The 19636-nt window shown below is 42.9% G+C and overlaps 1 pseudogene; it reads left to right on the top strand.

Annotated features, from left to right (window-relative positions):
• The first annotated feature begins 112 nt into the window (after window positions 1–112).
• LOC103090926 (Fc receptor-like protein 2) lies at window positions 113–4825 on the top strand (annotated as a pseudogene).
• Window positions 4826–19636: the final 14811 nt, after the last annotated feature.

Here is a 19636-nt window from a genome sequence, read left to right as displayed (position 1 = left end):
TTTTTTTTGCGGTAAACCTTCTACCAGCTCCACCTGCCATAACGCTCAGCAGGTAGTAACAGCCTCTGCATCAGGCCCTCACCTGCCCTCTTATGTTTACACAGGAATCCCCATGACTGGAGTGTTCCGGGAGACCCAGCCTCAGGGGGACCAGGCGGTCGAAGAGAAGATACTTGCCCTTGTCTGCTCTGTGGCTGAAGGCACAGGGGACACCATGTTCTCCTGGCACAGAGAGGACACGAGGGAGAGTCTGGGGCAGAAAAGTCAGCGTTCCCAGAGAGCAGAGCTGGAGATCCCTGTTATCAGGAAGAGCCATGCAGGGGGCTACTACTGCACAGCTGACAATTGCTACGGCCTCATCCAGAGTGAGGCGGTGAACGTCTCCATGAGAAGTAAGTAGCACTCTCTTAATTAGCCAGAGAGTCCCAGCTGGGGTCAGTTTCCTTCTGTGGCAGTGAGGATGTTCAAGGATGATACGGAACAGGGCCGTGAAGAGGTTAAGAAGCCATCTGAACATGCTAGGATTGTTACTGCTATGGTGTTGGCAGCGGCGGCAGTGGCTACAGTGGCAGAAGAGCTAAAGGAGATGACAAGGAGAGACAGGAGGCAGGCTACATGGCACGGCCAGAGGCACGCTCTTCAGAACTTATCAAAGCTCTACGGGAACTGTCTCTGCAGTGTTGTTAGATCAGGAGGTGCGACAGTGAGAAAGAATCCCCGGGGCTCGTGGGATGCTGTGTGGACACTTGGGTAGGGATGGAGTGGGTTATAAGTCTGTGCCGGCACGAGAGACCCTCTTTGATGGACTGTCCTGCCTTTATCAGTTCCAGTGTCACATCCTGTCCTCACTTTCAGTAATTCTGGGGCCCAGGCCTTCACTGGGGACGTGGTGGAGCTTCGCTGTGAGGACAAGAGAGCATCTCCCCCCATCCTATGCCAGTTTTATCATGAAAATGTCACCCTGGGAAGCACCTCGGTGCCTTTTGGAGGAGGAGCATGCTTCAACCTCTCCCTGACCACAGGGCATCTGGGAACTATGCCTGCGAAGCCGACAATTGCCTGGGGGCCCAACGTCACGGGAAGGACAAGTCCAACGCCTCCTTCCACAATACTAGCTGCCATTATGCCAAACCATGGCTTGTGCATCCTTTCCATGGATTTTGCTCTCCCTCAGGGAATCGAAGCTAGCCTAGAGAGCCTGTCAGCTCTTCCAGCCTCTCCTTCTCATTGGTCTAAACAACAGCATCACTGGCCTTCCTGTTTCCCTGTCACTTACCTCATCAGATAGGTGTGAAATAGGTACTGTACTAGGATCAAGGCAGTACTGGAAGTGGGGTAAGTGTACGCTCAGAGCTCTCAGCAAGCAAGGAGTTACAACCAAACCTTGTAAATACTTAAGGAAAAAGTAGAAACCCCATGTACAAACCAGATTCTAGGATTCAAAACTTTACTAGGATTATCTCATTTAATCTCCATTAACAACTCTCATTTTACTAATGAGGAAATGAAATTTAGAATAAGTAACTTGCCCACCGTCACACAGCTAATAGGTGCAAAAATAGAACTTTAGGCTAGGGCTACAAAATTGAAAAACTTTGCTCCCTGCCACTATTTTAATATGATGGTTATATAATTTTTTTCCCTTTAATTTATTATTGTGGAGAAGTGCATTAATAGATTTCCTAATATGGAACAATTATTGAATTCCTGCTATAAACCCTTCTTAGTTGTTATATCATCATAGGTAGCAGTGACATACAACTTACTAATATTTATTTCAAATGTTTGCATCTTTATTTAAAACTGAGTTTTATTTTTTGAACTAGTTTTGGTTTCAAGGATAGGTTAGCCTCATAAGAATGTTTTCAGAGGTTTTCCATATTTTCTGTGCCCTGCAGCTTAAAACCATATTGGAATTATCTGCTATTTGGTGTCTTTGGAACTAGCCCAAACAACATTCTGAGCCTGTTAGATCTTTACCTCCATTGTCAAATCCTCTTTTTTATTATTCTCCAAATTTTCTATCCTTTGTTAAAATAATTTGGATGATTTTACCCAAACTTAACACATAGTATTCTCATCGAATTTTCAGACCTCCTTTATAGATGTGATTATGCTCTCTTCTCATTTCTGGTTTGTGTGACCCCTTTCTTAATCATATTTGCCAGAGGTTTGTCTTTATTCCTCTTTTTAAAGAGCCAGGGTTTTTTTTGTTTTTGTTTTTGTTTTTTGCGGTACGCGGGCCTCTCACTGTTGTGGCCTCTCCCGTTGCGGAGCAACAGGCTCCGGACGCGCAGGCTCAGCGGCCATGGCTCACGGGCCCAGCCGCTCCGCGGCATGTGGGATCTTCCCGGACCAGGGCACGAACCCGTGTCCCCTGCATCGGCAGGCGGACTCTCAACCACTGTGCCACCAGGGAAGCCCTAGATATGTTTTTTTTTAATTCAAATCTATTTGGTTTTTGGTTTTCTAATTCACTTATTTCTCCTTTATCTTCAGTATATCTTTCTTCCTTTTTAAGTTTATTTTATGTGGTTCTTTAATGTCTTATTCATTTTTTATCTTTGTTTCCTAATAAGTGCATTAAAAACTGCATGGTTTCTTCTCAGTACCATTTTATCTCATCCTATAAGTTTTGATGTATAATATTTTTATTTGTCTAATTTCCAAAGCATGTGAAATATGTTTCACATATTTATTTTATAACTTGAGACAACCATTTCTTATGAATACATTTTTATCTTCTATTTTATTAATTTCTTATAGATTTCTTTTTTAAAACTTTTCATTATAGATTTTTTTATTATCCTTGTATTAAATTTTATCAAAGAATATGGTCTGCATAATTTTTACAGTGGGGATTTACTGAGAATTTCTTTATGACCTAACACACAGTCAACAGTTTTCTAAATACTGTAAATGGAATTTGAAAAGAATGTGAATTTTATGTTTAGGATATACCAAGTTCAGTATTTATTTTTTTATTAAATTAAGCTAGCTGCTTGATCTATTCAGTTTCTATAGAGTCTTACATATGTTTGCTCTTTTTAATCTATTAATTTTTGAGAATCATATTCACATTATTACCTATAATTCTTTTAAATTTAGCTTTTTACAGAGGCTTTGCCAAGAACTTGGTAATTGACTGTGTAAGATGTGACATTTTGGTTGTTAATGACAGATATCCCATACAAAAGGGCTTGGTCCAAAATAAAAAAAGAAATGAAGTTGGTGGGAGGGGTCAGGTATGGACATGGCTAATGTGCGACTGGCCGAGCATTCTGTCTTTGCCTTCCCTCTTTCCTCTGCATTTCTCCATTAGCTTAACTCTCAGGCAGGCAAAGCTGGCCACTGACATCTCCAGGCTTATATCCCTCCTTTCTGCTAGATATCCCAGAGAAAAGAGTCTCTTTACACATTATTCCAGTTTAAAAAACAAAAACCAAATAAATAAGCAGAGGGCTTCCCTGGTGGCGCAGTGGTTGAGAGTCCACCTGCCGATGCAGGGGACACGGGTTCGTGCCCCGGTCCGGGAAGATCCCACATGCCGCGGAGCAGCTGGGCCCGTGAGCCATGGCCACTGAGCCTGCGCGTCCAGAGCCTGTGCTCCGCAACGGGAGAGGCCACAACAGTGAGAGGACCGCGTACCGAAAAAAAAGAAAAAAAAAAAATAGGCAGAGATTAGGGATTGACCAGTCTGTGTGATGTGTTCACCCTTTTCCCTCTGCAGAGAATATGAGCCTGTGATTGGTGAAGTCAGTAACAGAGTGGAGCAAAAGGAAACTGAGTAACTCAACTGACGTATTCTAGACCTTTCCCTATTCTAAGCCTCGGTGTCCATTTCTGGGAAAGATCTAGTTCTAACCTCCTCTTTTTCTAAGATCTTTCTGAGCTCATAAGAATCAAACCATAAGTCTCTATGTGCCCATATTCCTTTGTTTTCAGAAAGCAAAAACTTTTCCTAGGTGTCTTTGAGTGAGGGCCTTAGGTGGGGTGAGATGCTCTTAGGAGATGGTAATAGCATGGGATAGAGCAAAGCTCTGTGGTTCCCAACTCAGCAAGCCCCCTACCCCCACACCACATATCACCACCACTATCAAACAACCTCGCTTAACACTGGGAACTGCCCTAAGAGGACATTTCTTTTATTTCTTTTCTTTTCTTTTTTAATTAATTAATTTATTTTTTATTTTTGGCTGCGTTGGGTCTTCATTGCTTCGTGAGGGCTTTCTCTAGTTGCAGTGCACGGGCTTCTCATTGCAGTGGCTTCTCTTGTTGCGGAGCACGGGCTCTAGGTGCGCAGGCTTCAGCAGTTGTGGCACGCGGGCTCAGTAGTTGTGGCGCCCAGGCTTAGTTGCTCCATGGCATGTGGGATCTTCCCGAACCAGGGCTTGAACCCATGTCCTCTGCATTGGCAGGTGGATTCTTAACCACTGCGCCACCAGGGAAGCCCAAGAGGACATTTCTGAGTGTGCTCTGACCCCTTCTGTTTGCAGAACATCCACCTAAAATCCGCTTGGTGAATGGTGCCCACCACTGCAATGGGCGGGTGGAGGTGGAAAAGGAAGGTCCCTGGGGCACTGTGTGTCATGACGGCTGGGACATGAAGGATGTGGCTGTGGTGTGCCGGGAGCTGGGCTGTGGAGCAGCCAGACACACACCTGCAGGCATGTTGTATCTGCCAGTGGCAGAAGAGGACCGACCTGTATTTATTCAGGTAGCCCTGTGCAATGGGACAGAAGAGGCCCTGGCTGAATGTGAACAGGTGGAGACCTTTGACTGTGGGCACGATGAAGATACAGGCGCAGTGTGTGAAGGTGGGTGATGGCAGGGCCTGGGGCATGGGAACTGGCTTATCCCCCTCCAAGGCCCTTCTCTATGCTGCCTCCAATCCACCTTGATAGTCACCATTGCCCCTGCCGCCTTTAGAACCACTAACCCATTCTACACTAGCATGTGGTCAGGACAACACTGTTAGTTCATATTAGGTAGTCCAGAATTATAAAGGACTCTCTTATGCATGCTATTATTACCCTGTATCTGCCACCTCAAAAGATAAGATGTTGGCATTTTCACAGCCATGACTTTGGCCATAATACCAGGAAAATAATTATGAAACCATAGAATTACACAGTTTGAGTGATTTTAATCCAGGTCACACTGCTTATATTGTTCTATAATCCCAGCAGCTCTTCTGCGTTCTCTCCCCTAAATAACTCTACTCATCAAAATGAATCCCAGAATAGAAGGAGCACAGGGTGGGGAAGATCCAGATGCTCCTTCTCTCTCAAGATCCTGATGGGACAGGGGGTGGGGGATGGGAAGGACATTGGAAAGACTCTGGGTCCGTCAAGGAAACCAGGCCACAAACTGAGGGTGGAAGTAAAATAAAGAAAGCCCACTGCAGACCCCAAAGCCTCTATAACACTTGTGACTAGAGCAGAAGCCAGTGGGACTGCTCCCTCAGGCCCAGCCACGGACCCTATCTCTGGCGGAGCACCCCAGTCCCCTGGGCCAGGCGTGCAGAAGCAGCCCTTGAGAGGTGGTGAAAAGAAGGGTCTTTAGAACTATTGAACCCATGCCCAGTTTTAGGAGCATCTAAAGGCCTGTGGCTCATTCAGGGAAATGAATCAGCTTTGGAAACCAGAAAGGATCCAGGATTTATAGTCAGCTATGCAGAGCTTGAGACCTGCCTGCTTCATCCACTTACCAGCCATAGAAGCAGCAAACTTCTCTGAAGCTCATTACCTCTGTCAGAAAAGTGGGATAATACCTGGCCCAGCTTCCTGACAGAGCTGGGACAAGATTGAACGCTCATCACTCATAAAGACCTTTTGGAAAGAGCAAAGTCCAGGAAGAAGCCCCAGGGCCAGCTTACTGATTTGGGATGGTCTCCATGAGAGGGACAGGTCTGGGGCTCAGGTTTGGCCTTATTCCTTATACTGGGCTTCACCTCTCCAGGGAAACACCGTGAATTTGTCTGGAAAATCCCTTTTCAGATCTCCCTCTTCTTACCACAATTTTCCCTTTTCTCTACAGCATTCTGGCCTAGTTCTTTTTGAAGATAGGGAGACTAGAGACTGGAGACTGAGTAGGCCTCAGATTCTCTCCTTTTTGGCCTCCCAGGCCTGGTTGGTCCAACAGTTCTGGACAGACCTTAATGCTTTACCTGCGGCTCCATTGTGGCTCCCCTCAACAGGACTCTAAATTGCTCTTCTGAGCCAAAGTTTCAACTGTGCCTGCATCTGGGTCAAAATCCAGCTCCCAAAGAAGCCAAGCTTGAAGAAATTCTCCCTCCATACTGACACCTTGGCCCCAGCCCTGGCTTTTCCAGTCTCTTCCAGAACTGTCTGGGGATCCCAATACTACTTTCTTGGGCAGATGTAGCAGCTCCTGAGGTGAAACAAGCAAGGAATTAATTGAGATGGGCCCTACATCTGATGGTAGACATGTGGACATATAAAACAGACAGAATAAAAGAAAATATGGGGACTTTCTTGGTGGCGCAGTGGTTAAGAATCCGCCTGCCAATGCAGGGGACACGGGTTCAAGCCCTGGTCCGGGAAGATCCCACATGCCACGGAGCACCTAAGTTCATGCACCACAACTACTGAGCCTGCGCTCTAGAGCCCGCAAGCCACACTACTGAGCCTGCACTCTACAGCCCGCAAGCCACAACTACTAAACCCCGCGCACCGCAACTACTGAAGCCTGTGTGCCTAGAACCTGTGCTCCACAACAAGAGAAGCCACCACAATGAGAAGCCCATGCACTGCAACGAAGAGTAGACACCGCTTGCCGCAACTAGAGAAAGCCCACATGCAGCAACAAAGACCCAATGCAGCCAAAAATTAAAAATAAAGAAAGAAATTTTTAAAATAAAGAAAGAAAGAAAAGAAAAGAAAATGTGGGTACAGTATTTAATTTTGTTTCCAAGTGACTTGGGAAGAAACTAGGTCCTAAATAATTTCATTTTAAAATATTTTCTTAAATTATAAATATAAAGCATATTATAAAAAGAATAATATACAAAAAAGAAAATGAAAATTAGTCAAAATTTTAATACTCAGAAGTAACTGCTGTTAATATTCTGATAATTCTAAAATGTTCTGTGAATATATAAATATATATGAATGAGTATATTTGCTTTTATATTTTATACATATGTGTGCATGTGTGTGTGTGTGTGTGTGTGTGTGTGTGTGTGTGTTTTCACAAAAACTGACCTCTCAGGAGAATCTTGTCCTACCCAGTTACGTGGAAATCTCGCCCTTTTGGAAGTCTGAGGTCTTCTGCCAGCATTCAGTAGATATTCTGTGAGAATCATTCGACATGTATCATTAGATGTATTTTTGATGTATTTGTGGGAGGAGGTGAGCTTCATGTCCTACTACTCAACCATCTTGATCGCTCCCCTCAGGAGAATGTTGACTCATAAGGTCTTTTGTTCTGCTGAGCATCTTGATTGGGTTTGGGTGTGCAAACTGAAGAAAAGGAAAAAGCCACGTGCTCCATGATGTAACCTACCCTGGGAGCCCCCCAAAACTTCAGTAGTGTCTAAGTCTCAAAAAATATTTGAGTGGGTGTTTTCTTTTAGAAATTTATACCTAAGTTTTGAATCTTAGTGGATATGGGAAGAAGAAAACTGAAAATATATATTCCTTCATTAACAGTTTTCCTGATAATGAATAATTATCGCAATCTTACCTGGCTATGACATATATTAATATCCTACGGAATCCAATTTGATAGTATTGATATCTTATGTAAAACTTTTGCATAGATATTCATAATGAGGATTTCTCTGTAGCTTTTTATGCTTTCTTTGAAAAGCTTTGATCAATGCTGTGTTGTTTCTTTTTTTGTTTATTTGTTTTGTTTTTTTATACAGCAGGTTCTTATCAGTTTTCCATTTTATACATATTAAGGTTTCTTATTATTTTGGAAGTTTTCTTTCTCTGTGATTGCTCAAAAAAATTTTAAATACTACTAAATTTATCTTTTCCTTGAAGACAAATATTAGTGTGTGAAACCATCTGGATTGTTATGTTTGTACGTGTGGCTCCTAACAATGTTCTCATTGTTTTTCATGATTATTGTTCTGTTTATTTAACTGCCTCTACTTGCAAAAAAAAAAAAAGGTAATTTACATTTTTTTAGAAAGTCATCCATTTAATGTAGGTTTTCAAAAGTTGTATATTTACTCATTGTCCCCTCTTTCTTGATCAGTCTATTCAGTGGTGTATCTATTTTTCATAGAAAATCTTTTGATCTTATTCACATATTCTGTTGGGGTTTTTCTATTTGTTTTATTCAGTAATGTTTGCTTTTATCTTAATTGTTTTGTTGATATTTTCCTCTTCTTAATTTCAATGCTTAGTTCATTTATTTTCATTTTTCCTTGTTGGTACTCTTTCCAATTGTTTAAAAACCAGTTTTAATCATATCCCTTAAGTTTTGATAGGTAGTGTTTTGATTATAATTATTTTCAAGTCTGTAATATCAGTTTTATTTTCTTCTTTGACCTTGAAAGTTATTTAAAAGGGATTTTTTTAATTGCCTGATGAAAGGATTTTTCCCTTAATTTTGTGATTTTTAAAATAATTTGATTGCTTTTATAATTTTTAAAGGTTTTCTTTGTGACCTAAAATATGGTCAATTTTGGTAGATGATCTATGAGTACTTAAAAGAAAGTGAATTCTCTGTTACCAGAATCAGGAGTTCAATATATATTCATTAGTCACTTCTTATTAATCATATATCATTTGAATCATATGCACCCTTATTTTTTATCTACTTGATCTGCTGTGGGTCTACAGGCATCATTTTTTTTTTGTCATTGTGATTAAGTTTATTTCTCCTTCCATTTCCTGCAGTCCATGTGTCAAGTATTTTGATGGCATGATATTTAATTCCAAAGATTTATGAGGCTTAGAGCTTTCTCCTATATTTTAGCCTTTTCCACTCTCATCCAGTGCTTTTTGCCTTCATATGTCTTTGTCCAATCTTTCACTTCTAACTTTCTGAGCAACTTTCCTTTAGATATGTCTCTTATATGTAGCATATAGGGTTTTTTTTTGGCTTTTCATTTATTTTATCCAAGTATAATTGATTTACAGTGTTGTGTTAATGTAACGTACAGTTTTTTGGTTTTGTACTGAATACAACATTTATTTTATTAACAGTTTGCTTTTTTATTCTATATTTTCTCTTCTTATTACTTCCTTCATTTTTTTGTGTGTTTTGTTTTCCTTGGTCTCTATTTTGTCACCTCTGGTGCCTAGTTAATCACACTCCTCAGCTCATGCTCACTCCCACTGTGGGCCCATACCTATTTTCTCTAGTTTTCTTTATTTACGGCCTTGTATCTTTAGTTGCTATTCTCATTCCTTGGCCTCCAATCATTCTAATATGTTTGATGTGTTTCCTTCACTTACATGTGTTGAATATTATTTTTGGTGAGCCTAAATTTTTAATTTACCTATGGTATTGCTCTGTTTTTCACTTGATGCTATTTTTTGATCCATTCATGTTGCTGTGTGTACATCTAGTTCATTGCTCCTAACTTCTGCACATTATTTCACCACACTTTCCTTATCTAATCCCCCAGTGATGGACACCTAGATTATCCCCAACTTGTCACTACTGCAAACACTGACAAACTTCCTTTTTCATGTCCCACCAAGGACCTGTGTGAGAATTTCTCTGAATATATATCCAGGAGTGGGATTAATGCAACAAGTACTGCCAAGTGGTCCCCCAAATTGCTACTGCCTCTATCAGTGCATGACCATCCCCTAACCTGACATCCCAAGTAACACTTGGCATTAGTTAGTGCTTCAATTTTGCCAACCCAGTGGGCATAAAGAGAGATCTCACTGGCATTTTTGTTTCCATTTTTCTAATTATCACATGTGTGTTAGCCTTCTGGGTTTCCTTTTCTATGAAATAACACTTGCCCATTTTTTAAACCTTTTTTTAATTGAAGTGTACTTAATTTGCAGTGTTACATTAGTTTCAGGTGTACAGCAAAATGATTCAGATATATATATATATATATATATATATATTCAGATACTAGTAGTCTATGGAGGAGTTCAAGCACCAGATTCTTCCAGATATGAGTAACCCAACTTTACACCAGCTCCTGGAAAAAGGGCAGAGCTCTGGCAAAAGGCTGAAGCAAACCCCAGGAGCTTCACATTCTGAGGATAGAGGGAAAAAAGCCTCTGGTGTAGTGATGACTGGGAGAGAATGCAAAGGTCACCGGGTATGGGAAGAGAGTCAGTAATCCCAGGCTCATATAAGCAGTGTCAGAGGGACCAGTCTGCCAGACTGGGGCTGAGAAAAGGGGGACTGTATTTGTTTCTTCTTTTTCAGTTTTGATCTTGGAAATGGGGCTCTGCTTGAAAGCAGATAGGTCCAGTCAGCCATCCTGGTCTCCTCTATTTCTCATCGGTGCATAAAACTGGGGAAGTTATCATGATATTACAGTAATCTCAAGATTTATAATTCCTCTGCATCCCTGTAACCTTGCTCCTTCCAATCAGTCAAACCACAAAGTATTTACAGTAATTATGGGGATGGGGTGCCATCAGCTGACCACAGAGGTTGTAGGGGTATGCGGAGTGATCTCTTCTGACACTAAGCTGGAAAAAAATTGGGAGCCACCACTCACAAACCTAGAATATTACAGAAGAGAGAGAGACAGTATAGACTGGAGCAGAGAGAAGATGGGGTCATGGCCACACTTGAAACACTTGGGCTTGAGATAAGTGTGGAAACATGAGAAGAGAGAGGGATTTATGGTCTTTGGGGTGTCCTTCAAATGAGGGTTAATGCTGTCCAGTGTCCTCCCCCAGATCTACCCGATAAGCCCCCAGGCACATGCCGAATGATGTCACTGTAGCTGCCTACTCTGACCCTCCTAGGGAAATCAGAATTCCTGAAATGAGTTCTTGTTTCAGGAGGCCATATGTTCCTAAGCAAGGAAGTAAGAATTCTGCCCATCTCCACAGATATATGTTTAAGATCGACTCTGATTTTGTGTACTGGATGCTGTGATACACCGCCCAGATCCTCTGTCAGGAATGGAGGACTTATTCCCCCAGGTGCTAGGATTTCCACTGGCAGATAGCCTGCAGTCATCGGCCCTTTTGGGAAAGTGCTTGGTCACTTTATTCAAGATCACTTTCCTTTCCCACAGTAATGCATCCAGTGGTTGATCATCACTGGGATATAGAAGCAGGGCCCCTTTACTCCAACTCAGAACCACTTTGAGAGAACATCCCAGCCCACGCTATCTATGGGGGTTGGCTGAGACCTTTGTGGAGACTGCTTCAAAGCCCAGCTTCAGCTTCTCCCTCTATACAAGCTTGCTTCCTCTGGCAATTTTTGATACTGAGATCACTCCCTGATAAATTTCCTACATGCTAATTTCCATGTCAAGGTCTGCTTCTCTGGAAACCCAACCTGTGACATCTTGCACTCACCCAGTGAGCTCTGAATCTAGAGTGATCATTGAGTCCCAGCCCAGCCCCTTCCCCAGAGCAGGGGTAAGTTATTGAGAGAAGCTTGTTTTTGTCTTCTCAGTGAAAAAGAGTGCCACATTCTCCTGGTGCACAGCAGGCAGAGAGAATTCCTGGGGAGGAGCCCTCAGTACTTCCAGAGAGTGAACTGTTGTGAAGGGGAGTGATTCTGTGCAGCTGGGAATAGCCATGACCGTATTTTTAGGGGCTGGGTAAATGTCTCTATGAGAAGTACATTTGCGTTCACTCATCTCAACGAGCAATTCCCAAACTAGGGTCATTGTCCCCAGAGGGATCATGAGAACTTTTCAAGGATGACCCAGAGACCAGTTCTATAGAACACATTTAGCTACTTTTTTCTTTTTTCAGGCCACGCCGTGCAGCATGCAGTATCTTAGTTCCTCGACCAGGGATCAAACACAAGGCCCCTGTATTGGGAGTGCAGAGTCAACCACTGGACCACCAGGGAAGTCCACATTTAGCTACTTTACATGGCAGAGCCTATGAGATACCTTGCTACCTCCTTGGTGATACTGCTATTATTTGTGGTGATGGTGAAAAGGTACTGAAAGGCCCTGGGAAGATCGCCATGTGGAATTTATGGAAATCCAAGATCAGGAGGGTTGCACAGAAAAATGCTGCCCAAAATTGCTCATAAGAGCTCTAGGGGTGATTCCTCTGAATGTAAGGTCAGGACTGTGGGGATGCTGTATATTAGGAATGGACGATTTGCCTACTCTAGCCCCCTTGAGTAGGTGGAGAGATAGGACAGGGTATTTGTGGAAGCAGCGAGGCCTTTTCTAACAGCTCCTTTATCTCTGTCATCTCCAGATTCTCACTCTGCCATAACCATCAGGGCTCCTGGGATTCAGAATGACATGGAGGACATGGCGGAGCTTCACTGCCAGGCCTAAAGAGAGAGTCTCTCCCGCAAACTTGTATCAGTTTTATCATGAGGATGTTACCCCGTGTAACATTTCAGCCCCTTTTGGAGAAGGACCATCCTTCGACCTCTCTCTGACCCAGAGCATCTGGGAACTATGCCTGTGAGGCTGACAAAGGCCCAGGACCCAGTGCAGTGAGGCAGAGACACTTTTTGTCACTGGTTGGCTATCCCTGGGCCATAAGCCACAAGCCACTGATCTGACACATAATTTCTACCCTTGTGGCCCCAAACTACTGTCTGATTTGAGAGCATGTGGCAGTACCTCTGACAAGTTGCCCAAGTGAGAGATATCTAAGAACAAGATTTCTCAGTATAGTGCACTTAAAAAGCTTTGGGCACCATGCTTCCTGCGTCATCGGGTCTCAGTTAAAGAAACAGAACCACTAGGCAATATATAGAATAAAGAATATTACTGTAGGGATTTGGCATTACACAATTTTGGGAACTGTCAAGCAGTCTATGGTTGGGTTGAAGATGGACTGGTTAAAGAGCCTTCTGTGTCTGATGTGGCAGCCTGAAGTCCACAGAGCAGGCATTTAGGAGAAGCAAGGACACTCTGGAACCTGCATGAATGAGTGGTACCTATGAGAATGAGCTGAGACCTGCATTAATCGCTGAGAATTGCAAGCCGCCCACTTTGATGATGAGGTTGCCCTGCAGGAGAAGTCAGCACCCTTCATCACTAAGCTAGACATGAACGAGGCCCAGGGGTCAAAGAGCTGAAGGAGAAGATCTGGTAGGAGCTGAGCTGCACCAGCAAAGTGAGGTACTAGAGAGAGAACCACACAGGGCCTTGGGTACAGCTATGCCTCTCAAAGCAGAAAAAGAATAGAGAGCTACTACTTTACCTCCACCTTGTGAACCTTGCACAAATACCTCGTGTGGTCCACACTTATGTGGAACTATGCAGGGGAAGGAATTCTGGGAAATTTAATTCCTGCTTAACTAAGTTGACACAGTGCAAGTCTACCACACTTCCCATCCTGGCCCACTCCCCCTAACTGGGAAGGAAGCATGATATGATGTCAATATCATGAATTTTTTTAGTCAGACAGACTTGGATTCAAAATCCATCTCTACCAGACATGTGTCTTTAGGAAAATTATCTAATCCTGCAGAGCCTTTCAGCTTCCTCTTCCACAACACGGGCATGTCAATTCCTAGTTTGTTAAATGGGAATTGGCCTTGAATGTGAAGACACAAACTATCTTACTAAGCATTGGTTCTCTTTCTTTTCCACCAATTATTGATTCTCTTAGAAGCTACTGGAGTAAAGATTAATTAATATCTTTATTGCTCAATCCACACCTGTCACCTTTTCCTCCTGACAACTTCTTAAGGATTCATTACATTCTGGGGGACAAAAAGGAGTGTGTCTTGTATCACCTAAAAGTCCTACCCATGCCATGGGCCTTCCAAATGCAGTGATCATTAAGTCTGTGTCTCCTAGAGTTCCCAGGCCTTGTGGACTTCCCAGCATGGCTAGGCCTTCACTGCCTGAGGGGACTTTCAGACATGCAGTCTGTTTCCCTGGCCTGTGGGGGATGCATATCTAATGAGGTCATTGGTTCAATCTTGACTGCACATTGGAATCACTGAGGGGCTTTAAAAGGTATGGATGCCTGGATCTCCCTTCCAAATTCTTTAAGAATCTGACGTGATGCCCGGGAATCAAGATTTTCTAATTCATTTTATTCCCCAGGTGATTCTAATATTTAGAAAAACTGAAAACTACTTAAGATCTTACAGACCCCTACATTGATTGCTGGCCCTGAGAGGGATTGTGTCCTCATTCACTAGATCATCCTCCATGCTGCTGATATTCTGATTTTCTTTGGATCCAGAGAAAAGAGTAATGGGTAAACTATATTTGGTCTTGTATTCGTTTTCCAGGACTGCCATAATAAAGTACCAGGGTCTGGGTGGCTTAAACAATAGAAATTTACTTTCTCACAATTCTGGAGGCTGGAAGTCCAAGGTCAAGGTGTTGGCAGGGTTGGTTTCTTCTGACGCCTCTCTACTTGACTTGCAGATGGTCGTGGTCTTCCTGTGTCTTCACATGGGCTTCTCTCTGTATGTGTCTGTATCCAAATGTCCTCTTGTTATAAGGACACCAGTCATATTGGGATTACAGCCCACACTAATAGTCTCATTTTAACTTAATTGCCTCTTTAAAGGTCCTATCTCTAAATACAGTCACATTCTGAGGTCCTAGGGGTTAGGACTTCAACACATGAATTTCTGGAGTACACGACTCAGCTCATAGCAAGTCTCTTCTGTTATCTCCTGTTGGTCGATTTAAAGCTTACTCATGACCACCTAATGTCTACCACAATAGCCCGATAGGACTTCCCATTCTTACCTTCTCTGCAGCAATTGACTTTTAGTTTGCAACCTCATCTCTCCAGCAAATCTCTCCCTTGCTTCCCTAAATCTCTCGGGGCTCAATCTTACTCCAACCTCACATTTGCTCGGTCCTTTGTGGACTCCTTCATCCTTTTGATGGATTGTTTCTCAAGACCTGGTTCTTCCCTCTAGCCTTTCTACTCTCAAGAATCCCATCACTTTCAGAGCTTTAACTATGGCTTCTATGCGAATAATTCGAAAAATCTGTATCCCCTAACTTCTCTCCTGAGCTCCATGTTTAAAGGACTGTTCCACTACTAGAAGTTTTGTTCAGGCATTTCAGTCATCTCAACTTAACGCATCTAGAATCAAAAACCTCTTCTTCTACAGAACTAGTTCCCTTCCTCATGTCCTATTTCTGTTGTAGATTTCAGCATTCTCTCACTGGCCCCAGCTGCCATCTCTGAGTCACTCCTATCCTTTCCTGTTCCTTGCCTCAAGTCATTAAGGACAGCAGTTGTCACTACCTTTTATTCTAAACTCTTGTCAATCTCCCTTCATCGTAGTTCTCCCCTCTTCCCTATAACATTGTCAGTCCTAGAAAAGTGTCCCCATCAGCACAGAGACTGAGGTTCTCTCTTAGATCAGAGAGTCTGTCTGTGGTCCCTACTAGCTCATATCTGTGAGCTCTGAGCCCCATGGGAACCATAGAGTGGGCTACTGAACCCCTCCAACTCACACGACATAGTCCCTATGGGGGACATGAACGTCCACCCTTGACTCACACAGCTGAACATGGACACTTCCACTCTGCAAGAAAAAGGGCACTAGTGTGTGTTGAGGTGAGAGTTAATTGAATCTCTGTCTTCCAAGCGATCAGATATCTAACCCACATCCCTCAATCTTCTTGAGAACTTCCACTGCCTCACAGAGTCAGTTTCAGTGAGCAAGACAAGAAAAATCAATCTCAAAGCACCTCTTTCTCTCCCCTTCCTAACACTGGATGGTAAAATAAGCAACCAGATGCTGAGTAGAGAAAACTTGTCCTGAAAGGGCACCTTGTTTCTTAGTTTTTACAGAGGTCACATTAAGTTAAGCTGTCCTTTTGTGTCAGGCTGACCATAGCTACCAGTGGCTTCTGTTCTTAGACACTGGAGCTGCCCTGAACAGACCTGTCTTCTCCCTATGCAAAAGGAGGGAGAATGCAGAAGGAATTCTTCAACAGATTCTTGTCTTCATGACTCTGAAAGCAAAGAACTGAATAGATATTCAAAGAAAAAGCGATGCTTTCGGTGCTAAATGTCTGCTGGAATGTTCAGAACTGACTTACCAACTGCAAACTCTTTGGAGCTGTTGTCATGAAACCTCTGTTATATAATATGCATGGCCTAAGGTATATAGAGAGAAAGATGAGTCAGACATAGCTCTTCACTGTTAGGGAGTTTCATAATCTAGTATCAGACACGTATATGTAAAGATTCCTCTTTAAATCCAGTGTTCTGGAGTTCCCTGGGGGTCCAGTGGTTAGGACTTGGTGCTCTCACTGCCATGGCCCAGGTTCAATCCTTCGTCAGGGAACTATGATCCCGAAAGCTACGTGGCATAGCCTAAATAAATAAATCAATCCCGTATTCTGACAGAAATAGAATCTATCTTTACAGATGGTGAATTTTATTAAGGTTCTATAAAATTACCAAAATAGTTCTCTTAGAGGCTTACTGTGTGCCCACACTGGGATGAGCAACTTTACCAGCATTATGACTTTTAACAATCAGAACAGCCCTCTAAGGAAAATTATGTTCTTTCCATTTTATAAAGTAAGAAGTAGGTAACCTGTTCAAAGTCTCATGACTAGAGATGGTGGGCTAGGGTTCACACTAAGATCTGTCTCCCCAGCTGGTAACCACTGCTTTCTATGGCCTCCTCAAAGGTACGTTTAAACTGGGCAGAGTAAGTAAAAGTTCAGTAGATAGGAAATAAGGAACAGGATAGTACCATTAGGGATCGGCAGGTGAAAAAACCACAGAAATATGAGAAGTCACAATGTGTTTAGAGGTTGTTATGGACTGAATTGTGCCTCACCCACCATTCATATGTTGAAGCCCCAACCCCCAATGTGATTGTATTTGGAGACTGGATCTTTAAGGAGGTAACTGAGGTTAAATGAGGTCGTAAGGACACCAATATGACTGGTGTCCTTAGAAGAAGAAGAACTGGCACCAGGAGTGTGCTTGCACAGAGGAAAGGCCACATGAGGACACGGTGAGAAGGTGGCCACCTGCAAGCCAGGAGGAGAGGCCTCACCAGAAACCAGCCCTGATAGCCCCTTGATCTTGGACTTCCAGCCTCCAGAACTGGGAGAAAATTAATCTCTGTTTTTTAAGCCACCCAGTCTGTGGTATTCAGTATGGCATCCTGGGCTGACAGATACAGAGGTCAATGAGTAAAATGATACAGAGACATTAGACAGGCAAGTTGGAACTTGACTGTAAAGGGCACTGAATGCTCCAGTAAGGAGCTCTTTACTTGGTTGGTGCAGAAAACCTCTGAAGGTTGATAAGAGGATAAGAAACACTGTTCATCCTATTTTACGAATACCCTGTTGGTGGGTATATGGAGAGTCTGAAGAGTAGAGAGACTGATGAACAGGTTGAGAACACAGATAACACAATTTTCCCAAGCCCAGGCCAGCAGTACAGAGTCCATCAGCCCTGATCACAGTCATTATACCTTAACCCATGTTTCACCATGGGCAGAAGACACCAGCACAGTGCACACTCAGAAGATTTGCTGATTTGCTAGGCATTCAGGCATCTAATTGGAACATCAGGGCAGCTTTGGGATGGGTCAGCAAACAGTGGGCACCATAGTCTCCTTTTCATAACTAAGAACAACCAGGAACCCCAGCAGATTTTACTTGTGTTTCCTGTACTTGATCAAAGCATTTGACCTATCAGACGTATGAGACATCCTGGAGAGAACTGACCCCTCCGAGAAGTTCATATACATCCTTCGTGAGTGAAAGGGAGATACCAGGTGCCTTTTCTGTAACTACCAGCACCCCAAAAAGGCCATCATCCTACCTGACTTTTGTTCACACAAATGACACTGCAGAGCTTTGTGCTGCTTCATGAGGATGGTTCAGACAACAGAACGATTTTCAAGTCAGATGGGGGGGCAGATCAACCAGAAACTCTGAAAATCACAGCCAGAGCTGCCATTGCCCATTCAAGGCTTTCAACGTGAGCCAATTATTCCGTTGTCATTCAGAAGCAGAAGGCTAGTCTCACCCTCAGCTGGGTTCTAACAGCCAGGACCCAGAGGCCCTCTATTATTTTTTTTGTTAATTTTTATTGGAGTATAGTTGCTTCACAATGCCCTGCCAGTCTCTGCTGTACAGCAAAGGGAACCAGCCACACATATACATATAGCTATTTCCCTTCAGATTTCCCTCCCATTTAGGTTACCACAGACCATCGAGTGGCGTTCCCTCTGCAGAGGTCCTCTATTATGATACTGACCTCCAGGGCATCACTATTGAGAGTTCATATGGCTATAAGACCTATGGCTACAGGCAACTCACATCTGATCAACTGAAGTTACAGCAAAAGATAATACCCCATAGAAGTAATAATTGCCTCTTGATAGAGAAAGAACAGAATATTCCAGAACTGCTAGCAGATCCACAGGGAAGAAGTTTTCATGGAATCTGAATATTGAAATTAGAAAGAATCTTAGAGATCAGCTTGGTCAAGGATCCCCACCTTTGTGGATGGAAAGACAATGCTCACCCTAAAAGCATCATGGGAGACCATGGTGGCTTCTAATATGTGCAAGGAGGGGACAAAAAGATGTATGGGGGGGGTCCTTCAGATCCAGTGGAACCACCCCATGATGGACCCTTTGAACTGCCAGGTGGATCTGACAGTGCTACTATCATGACGGCAACCAGTCTGCAAAACCCGTGATCAAGCTGATCTTCCCCCTCTCTAGATGAAGAGAACTGAAAGCTAGAGAGATGCAGTAACTTGCCCAAGCTCACCATGTTTGGTGGGAGCAGAGCTGGCACTAGCTCTGTAACATCCCATACTTCCTTCTAGCATTTAGAATACTTCCAACTATTTCATTTATGTATAAGGGTTTTTTTTTACCATCTAGATTGTAGGCTCCATACAGGTACTATCACATCTGTCTTCACCACACCATCCCCAGCCCCTGACAGAGTCCCTGAAATATTACAGAATATTCAAGAAATATTTTTTGACAGACTCACTAAAGTGAGAGCTTCTTGAGAACAAGACTAATAGTCAGCATTTAATGAGAGCTTATGTGTGCCAGGCAGAGTTCAAAGAATTTATTTGTGTTAGTTTATTTAACCCTCAGAATAACCCTGAGTCAGTGTTCTTATCATCTTTGCCATCTTAGAGAAGACAGCACAGCTCAGAGAGATTAATTACCCAGGATCACACAGGAAGTGGCTGGCCTGTGTCTCTCACCCAGGCATTGTATATCAGAACCCACTCTCTCTCTCTCTCTTTTTTTTTAATGACTGACAGTCAGACATCTCTTGTTTATTTACAGAAATATTCATTAAGACGAGGCAGGTGATTTATCCAGAGCTGTAAACTTGGTACAGGCAGATAGAGACACTAAGAAGATATTAATGATGTTATATATTGTTTATTTTTATTTTTTTTAACATCTTTATTGGGGTATAATTGCTTTACAATGGTGTCTTAGTTTCTGCTTTATAACAAAGTGAATCAGTTATACATATACATATGCAGAACCCACTCTCTTATTCACCATAAAATAC

This window comes from Lipotes vexillifer, unplaced genomic scaffold (genome assembly GCF_000442215.2).
Source record: "Lipotes vexillifer unplaced genomic scaffold, Lipotes_vexillifer_v1.1 scaffold238, whole genome shotgun sequence".
NCBI classification, from domain to species: domain Eukaryota; kingdom Metazoa; phylum Chordata; class Mammalia; order Artiodactyla; family Lipotidae; genus Lipotes; species Lipotes vexillifer.
This window is presented reverse-complemented; position numbering and strand designations above follow the sequence as displayed.